Source organism: Triticum dicoccoides, chromosome 1A (genome assembly GCF_002162155.2).
Source record: "Triticum dicoccoides isolate Atlit2015 ecotype Zavitan chromosome 1A, WEW_v2.0, whole genome shotgun sequence".
Taxonomy (NCBI): domain Eukaryota; kingdom Viridiplantae; phylum Streptophyta; class Magnoliopsida; order Poales; family Poaceae; genus Triticum; species Triticum dicoccoides.
The window spans coordinates 196,947,549-196,956,314 of NC_041380.1; positions in this window are offsets into that span (position 1 = coordinate 196,947,549).

Consider the following 8,766-nt stretch of genomic DNA (forward strand, 5'->3'; position numbering starts at 1 on the left):
TCACTGTTCATCCAGAGGCAGCATCGATCGGCTTCAGTTAGCAGCAGTAGTGAAGGAATCGCTCAATCGGGTTCAGTTAATAGCCATCGATCGATCGCTCGGGTTCAGTAACGCGTAGCCTGCAGTGCAATCGCTCGGGTTCAGTTAGAGCCCAACGCCTCGCTCGGGTTCAGTTAGAGCCAACGCCTCGCACACACGCGCATACGTGTATGAGAGAAACATGCATTGCTCGGCCCCCGACCTCCCACCGTAACCGGGAACTCCCTGAAATTTTCCTCGCCCTCGCTTCTACCATGGTTTTTTCCGTCATGGACGGCCCAAAGAATGTCATGCAGCTGCGTCTCCGGCCCGCCCAGGACGAAAAGCCCATTTTCTGTCATGATTTTTTGTCTTAGAAGTAGGAGCCCACCACATCTATGATGATACCGGGTTTTGTCACAATTATCGTCATAGAAGTGTCATATGTATGACAGAAAAAATTCGTTCGGCCCAAAATGTCATGGATGTGTCTTTTTTTTGTAGTGCAAGCGTCCGCCACCACGTCCTCCTCCTCGCCCGTAGCCCCGATCGCCGCGCTCGGGACGTCAACCGAAGCGTCCTTCGCGAATGGCCCTGAGCTCTTGACAGTCGCTGGTGTTGTGGGTGTTTAGGTTGTGGAAGGCACAAAACGGGCGGCTGCTCTTGGACGACTCTGATTGGTCTCTGCCACGCTTGGTGTCTAGTTTCGCTGCGAGCACGGCTGCTCCCTTGCGCTTCACGTCCTTGGCCTTGGCTTTCTTCTCCTCTGGATCTGCAGCAGGGAGCTCGAGGAGGGAGAGGCACACCTCCTCAGCTCTAGCGCACTTGGTCGCGATGTTGAACAGCTCCAGGGTCGTGCACAGCTCCTCATGGATAGCAAGCTCTTCCTTCATCTTGACATCGCGGACGCCATTAGAGAACACAGAGATGATGGCCTCGTGGGTCACCTTGGGGATCTTGATCCGTGCGCTGTTGAAGCAATGAATGTACTTTTGCAGGGTCTCTCCTGGTTGTTGCTTGATGCGGCGCAGGTCGCCCATGACCGGGGGGCGGTCGCGAGTGCCCTGGAAGCTGGCGACGAAGCGGTTGCACATCTCGTCCCAGGAGGAGATTGAGCCCAGTGGCAGGTTCATGAGCCAGGAGTGGGCGCCCTCCTTGAGAGCCATGGGAAACCAGTTTGTCATGACTTTCCCGTCACCATTGGCCACTTCGATGCTGAGCTCATAGAGCTGCAAGAACTCCGCAGGGTGGAGGGTGCCGTCGTAGCGAGGAGGCAGGTCCTGCTTAAACTTGCCCGGCCATGCGACGCTATGCAGCTCGGGGGTGAAAGCGCGGCAGCCGGCTGTGGTCACCGGGGCCCACCTTGGGGGTGGAGCTTGGTCTTGATGGGGTCCGCGCCCTGGAGCTGCAGGTGGCGCTCGGTCTTGCCGCAGCAGCCGGTCCCGGCGCGGTGGCACAAAGAGCGGTGGAGCGTTTTCTTGCGGTCGAGGGACTTCTTGACAGCTTCTTTCTTCACACGCGGGTGCGGGGCGCGGTGGGTCGCGTCGTGGGGCCGCACGTCTTGGCACCAGGGCGCCATCTTGGGGCAGAGGCGGTCGAGGTGCTCCGTGAGCTATGTCGCCCATAGCTGGCGGAGGGCGAGGCGGGGAGAGGGACGGCGCAGGAGAGCCCCCTGCGGCGCGTACAAGCTCGGTGATGTGGTCGAGCCAGTCCTCATAGAGGTCATCGACCGGGCGGTAGCGCAGGAGCCTGTGTGCGATGAGGAGCACAGCCCGTGCGTCCATGGGAGGGCGACGTGCATGGGAGGAAGAACCAGCCGGGGTCAGCGATGGGGTGGTGGTGTGGCCGTCACGCCGCACCGAGGGGTGCAGCGAGGATGCTTGCTGCTCGTTCCCCGCCGGGCCGGTGGCGGCGTTGGCGGCAGGTGACGGGGAACGACGAGGTGGGCCGCCGATGGGAGCCGTCTGAGCGACGTGGGCGGCGAGGGCAGCCCAGCGCTCGGCATGAGCGCGGCGCGCGTCTGCCATGGAGACGACGAAGCAACGGAGCACGGAGCGACGGAAGGAAGCTTCGGTGCACCCCTACCTGGCACGCCAAATGTCAGATCACGGGTTCTGGAAAACACTCAAGGTTCAAACACTGGGGTGCGCGCGAAGGTTTTCTCCATATCGATCCACGCCCTAGCTCCCTAAGATCTCGCGGGCGAACTTGAAGAACTCGCAACACAAAGACACAAGATTTATACTGGTTTGGGCCACCGTTGTGGTGTAATACCATACTCCAGTGTGTGGTGGTGGATTGCCTCTTGGGCTGATGATGAACGGTACAAGGGGAAGAACAGCCTCCTGAGGTTGAGGTGTTCTTGTGCTTGGCGAACTTGTGTGGGTGAGGATCGGAATCAGATATCCCTCTCTCTATCTTTCTATCTCTCTGGGTCATTCCCGAGGGGTCTCCCTTAATGTGGTGGATAGTTCTACTTATATAGGCCCTGGTCCTCTCCCCAAACATTGAGCGGGAAGGGAGCCAACAACAGCTAATTCAAAAGGGGACAGCTAGTACAAGCTATCCTGACAAAAGGTGGTCTTCGCCTGCAAAAGGCTCTGGTGATGATGTCGTCTTGGGCTCCATGGTGACCTCCGTCTTGCCGTCCTTCTGGTTTTGGTCTTGCTAGACCAATATGGAAACCTTTGCTTGATGCCTCGGTACTCTGCGCCTGCGCTTGCCCCCTTGGCACCAAAGAGGAAGCAATGACACTGCACGCTAGCGCCCGCCTAGTCTCGGTCGTCATGGCTCACGTCACAAGGACCTCGCAAGGTTTGACTTACCTTGATCTCTCCGCCCCTCGTGAGCCTGCCTGGCGAGGCCACTCCTGAGGGGGTCTTGCATCGTCTGCCTTGCGAGGCTTGGCCCCTCACGAGGGTCTTGAATGTTTTGTCGATGAAGATGGGTCGTATAGACCTGCCAGCCCAGCCACGCCATGGGCCGCAGGCAGGCAAGTCTGGGGACCCCCGTTCCCAGAACGCCGACAGGGTCCTATTGTAAACTAAAGGATATTAAGGCCTCCTTTTAAAAAGAACGGAACAAAGCATTAACACATAGTGAATACATGGACTCCTCAAACTACGGTCATCATCGGGAGTGGGCCCGGCTATTGTCACTCCAGGATTGCCGGATCATAACATGTAGTAGGTGACTATAACTTGCAAGATCGGATCTAGAACATGGATATAATGGTGATAACATAAACGGTTCAGATCTGAAATCATGGCACCCGGGCCCAAAGTGACAAGCATTAAACATGGCAAAGTCATAGCAACATCAATCTAAGAACTTAGTGGATACTAGGGATCAAGCCCTGACAAAACTAACTCGATTACATCATGAATCTCATCCAACTCCTCACCGACCAGCAAGACTACTAAGGAATTACTCACTCCTGGTGGGGAGCATCATGGAATTGGCGATGGAGAAGGGTTGGTGATGACGAAGAACGAAGATCCCCCTCTCCGCAGCCCCAAACGGACTCCAGATCTGCCCTCTCGAGGAAAAACAGGGCTTGGCGGCGGCTCCGTCTCGTGTACCGCAATAATTCTTTCTCCCTAATTTTTTCTCTGAAAATAGGATTGTATAGCATCGGTTTCAGGGTCTACGGGGCCACCAGGTGGGGGCAACCCACCTGGGTGCCAGGAGAGGGGGCGCACCCTGGTGGGTTGTGCCCACCCAGGGGCCCCTCTCCGGTGGATCTTGGCTTTAGAAATTCTCTTTTATTATATAAAAAATCCTCGCAAAGTTTCATTCCATTCCGAGAACTTTTATTTCTGCACAAAAACAACACCGTGGTAATTCTGCTGAAAATAGCGTTGGTCCGGGGTTAGTTTCATTCAAAGCATGCAAATTAGAGTCTGAAATAAGAGGAAAAGTGTTAGGAAAATTAGATACGTTGGAGACGTATCAACTCCCCCAAGCTTAAACCTTTGCTTGTCCTCAAGCAATTCAGTTGATAAACTGAAAGTGAAAAGGAAAAAAACTTTTACGAACTCTTTTGCTCTTGTTTGCATAAATATGCTTAAACAGCAACCAGGTTCAGCAAACATTATAACTAACCATGCCGACAATAACTCTTAAAGATTATATTAACTCATATCAATGACATAATCAGCTATCGAGCAATAATAAGACATCTCAAACGGCAACACATTGTCAAAACAACCATGATATAATATGACAATAGTGGTATCTCGCTAGCCCTTTCTGAGACCGCAAAACATAAATGTAGAGCACCTCCAGAGTCCAAGCAGCGACTAAACATTGTAATTCATGGTAGAAAAGATCTAGTCATGATGCACCCAACATTAGCTACACACAATGCATAAGTCATGACAACTGTGCTCTCAGGATCTAGCCCTTGTTTTAGAAGGTGATGACACAACATAAAAGTAAATAGATAGTCCCTTCACAGAGGGAAGCAGCGATCTGCAGAGGTGCCAGAGCTCAAGTTTTAAAACAAAGATAAATGATATTTTGAGGCATGCACCTTTCTCATTCACTTCACGACTATCAGTTATCACTATCTCCCATGCTAAACAAGCTAGTGGTGGTTCCCAAGAGATAAACAGTAAAGGTTTTGACTCCATTGGGAGTTTTTGTTTGATTATTCGAGCGATTAACTCTTGTTGTATTTTGCAGTTTGGGACTGGGCATCCCTATTACCGCCCTTTTCTCGTGCGATGGCAAGTGAATAAACACTCGACCTGAGAATAACCCGCTTAGCATGGAAGATACTGACCACCTCCTGTCGTTCCATGAACGATCCAGGCACACAAAACGGATATTTTTTAGAAGTTTTTAGAGGTGGCACATGCAAATTTACTTAGGACGGCAGGGTAATACCGCATATAGGTAGATATGGTGGACTTATCTGGAATAACTTTGGGTTTAGGATTTTTTATGTACAAGCAGAATCCCCATTTAGTACAGGCGAAGGCTAGCAATTAGATTGAGAAGCGGCCAGCTAGAGAGCAAAACGATCATGATCATGCATTATGCATAAGTAACATTGGACACTAGCATGAGTAGGATATGAACACCATGAACATAAATGTCATAGAGGCTATGTTGGTTTTGATTCAACTACATGCATGAACATGCGCCAAGTCAAGCCACTTGAACATTCAGAGGAGGATACCATATCATCATACTACATCACAATCATTTTAACGCAATGTTGACATCCAAGATAAATCATTATTCAGTACCACCTACTTATGCATGGCATGAGAAACTATAATCTCTAATTGTCATTGCAAACATGTTTAATCATAATGGGCTTAATCATGGATACTAGGTTAAACATATTTACATGAACAGAACAAGTCAAGTTCATACCAGTTTCCCTCAGCCACGACCAGTTCATCGAATATCGCCATTATTTCCTTTCACTTGCATGACCGAATGATGTGAAAATAATAATAGTGCAAGAGTGCCATGGACTAAGCTGGATTCTGCAAAACATTTTATTCAACAGGAGAAGACAAGATAAAATGTGCTCTTTATTAGTTCAACAGTTATTCATATGAGAGCCACTCAACATTTTCATCGTGGTCTTCTACTCGGTACGACTCGAATAAAAGGAAAATAAATTCAGAGAAACACACTGAAATATTTTTGGAGTTTTTGGTTTCCTTGAACAAGCAAACAAAAGGGAAAAGCAAAAACGAGAAAACTATTTACACGGGAAAGCTCCCAACAAGCAAAAGAAGAACAAGGAAATCTTTTTGGATTTTCTTTTTAATACTACAGCTAAGCATGCATAGAAAGTAAACTAGCTACAACTAATTTTTTTGGTTTTTCTAAAGTTTTTCAAACACACAAGAAGAAAGCAAGAAAAAATATTTAACATGGATGAAACAATGAAAAAGTGTGAACACCGACAAGATGAATAAGTGAACGTCAATGTAATGTTGGTGAGAAACGCGTACTCCCCCAAGCTTAGGCTTTTGGCCTAACTTGGTAGTCGATCAGAAATCTGGATGGTAGTAGGGGTACTGAGGAGCGGGCATCCACTGATCCCACTGCAGAGGCTCCCCCTCTGCCTCTGCAGCAGCCTGAGCGTTCTGGTAGGCGATGATGTCTGCAGGCATGATCTTATATCCACCCCTGGCAACAGAATCAAACAAGGCAGGGGCAGGCAACGGAATAATATCACGGGTTTCAACACTAAAGACCAGGTTATAAGGAATAGGAATGTCAGGATAATCCTGTGCAAGAAAATGATGGTGTTCCATGGCTGCACGGTCTAGATAAACCTTGGTCAGAGGGTAATCATGAGGGTGTATCCCAACATTAAAGTGGGCCACCAAGCGAGTAGCATAAATTCCGCCATGGATTTTACCCTGAGATTTATAAAGATGGAGGCGACGAGCCACAATAGCTCCCATGCTATAAGTGTTGTCGCCCTCTAATGCACGACGCAAAACAGCAAGGTCTGGTGAGCTGAGCGCTCCCACCTTCTCCCTAGCAAGCAAGCATTTTGCAATGAAAAGTGCAAAGTAGTGAACAGCAGGAAAATGCAAGCCAGCAGCGGTGGTAGCTGACACCCCTCTCTCATCTCCCACTGTCGAAGTATGATAAAAGGCCTCAAACCCAGCCGTTCTAGGCTCGGCCAAGCTCCCATCAGAAGGGATCATGCATATGTCACAAAATTCAGTAAGTGGTGTCTGACAGTTTTCAACATATAAATCAAAGCTAACTTTAGGAGGATTATTCCTAGGAAGGAAAGTAAAGCTCTAAACAAAAGTGTTTGTGAGGATTTGGTGTTGTTCACACTCATCTGCGATGAAGTCGGTGAGGCCGGCATTAGCAGCATATTGCATGAACTCCTAAAGCATTCCAGCCTCTTCCAGGAATGGGGTGTGCGGCCATTCACACAGCCGTACCTCCACCAACCTCCGAGGATGGAGATCACTATCAGATGACTCCCCAATAACACCCTTGGAGTTTGTCTTGGAGCCAAACTTCCTAAAGATATTCATGATTTTCCTATGAACAAAATTCTGAAATTTATTAGCCCACAAAAATTTCTCAACAAAACTTCACAAAAATGATACCAACTATTCATAGGGATACATAGAGGCCATAGCAAGCATTCAAACCACTTATAACACTAAGAATTCAACATGCAAGCTCATCTACAGCAACACCAAGAATAGCTAATTATTCAAAATATAAACCACTAAAACAAAAACTAATTGGACAAACAGTGGAGTCACATACCAATCAACAATCCCCCGAAACAGTTTCAGAAACGGAGCTTCGAGCAAAGAGATCGAAATCCGCGGGCTTGAGGGCAAGAACACGGGAGAGAGAGCAATCGAGATTTTCTTCTGGAGGTAGGTCATGATGTGGTATGAAGAGATAAGTGATGGGGCCCACGTGGGGACCACAACCCACCAGGGCGCGCCTGGGGGTCCTGGCGTGCCCAGGTGGGTTGTGCCCACCTGGTGCACCTCCCGCTGATGTTATTTGCACCAAAAATTCTTAAATATTCAGAAACAATCGTATTAAGTTTTCAGGGCATTCTGAGAACTTTTATTTTTGGGTCATTCATTTATTGCACAGAAAAATCAGAAACAGACAAACATGGCATTTCATTTTATTTAACTAATAAAAACAGAAAACAAAAAGTAGGGACAGAAAGTAGTGCTTACTAAATTCATCAACTTCATAATGTTCAAAATGATCCATTAATAAGGTTGATCAAGTCTTATTAACAACCACTTTTGATTTTCATGAAACCGAAGAACTTTCGTAAATCACGAAGTTACCTCAATGGGGATATGAATGTCCCCAACAATAAGCATTTCATATTTCTTTTTAACAGTAGGGAGAGGTATTTGAAAACTTCCAATAGTGATTGTCGGAGATTTTTCAATAACATTAATACCATTCACTTGGAATAGTTTCTTCGGAAAGTGCACCGTATGCTCATTACCATTGACATGAAAAGTGACCTTACTTTTATTGCAAACAATAACAGGCCCTGCAGTATTCAAGAAGGGTCTACCAAGGATAATCGACATGTTGTCGTCCTCGGGCATCTCAAGTATAACAAAGTTAGTCAAAATAGTAACATTAGCAACAACAACGGGCACATCCTCATAGATACCGATAGGTATGGTAGTTGATTTGTCAGCCATTTGCAAAGATATTTCAGTAGGTGTGAGTTTATTCAAATAAAGCCTTTTATATAAAGAGAAAGGCATAACACTAACACCAGCACCTAAATCACACAAAGCAGTTTTCACATAATTCTTTTAGATGGAGCAAGGTATAGTTGGTATTCCTTGATCTCCAAGCTTTTTAGGTACTCCATCTTTAAAAGTATAATTAGCAATCATAGTGTAGGTTTCAGCTTCCGGTATTTTTCTCTTATTTGTGATGATGTCTTTCGTATACTTTGCATAAGGAGGCATTTTCAAGATATCAGTCAAGCGAGTACGCAAAAAAGAGTGGCCTCAGCATTTTAGCAAAGCGTTAAAATTCTTCATCATCATTCTTTTTAGTTGATTTAGGTGGAAAAGGCATAGGTTTTTGAACCCAGGGTTCTATTTCTTTAATGTGTTTTCTAGCAATGAAGTCGCTTTTGCCATATCTTTTATTCTTAGGTTGTGGGTTATCAAGATCAACATGTGGTTCTCTCAACATCATTGTATGGTTCTTTATTATTTGGTTGAGTGTCTTCATGAACAT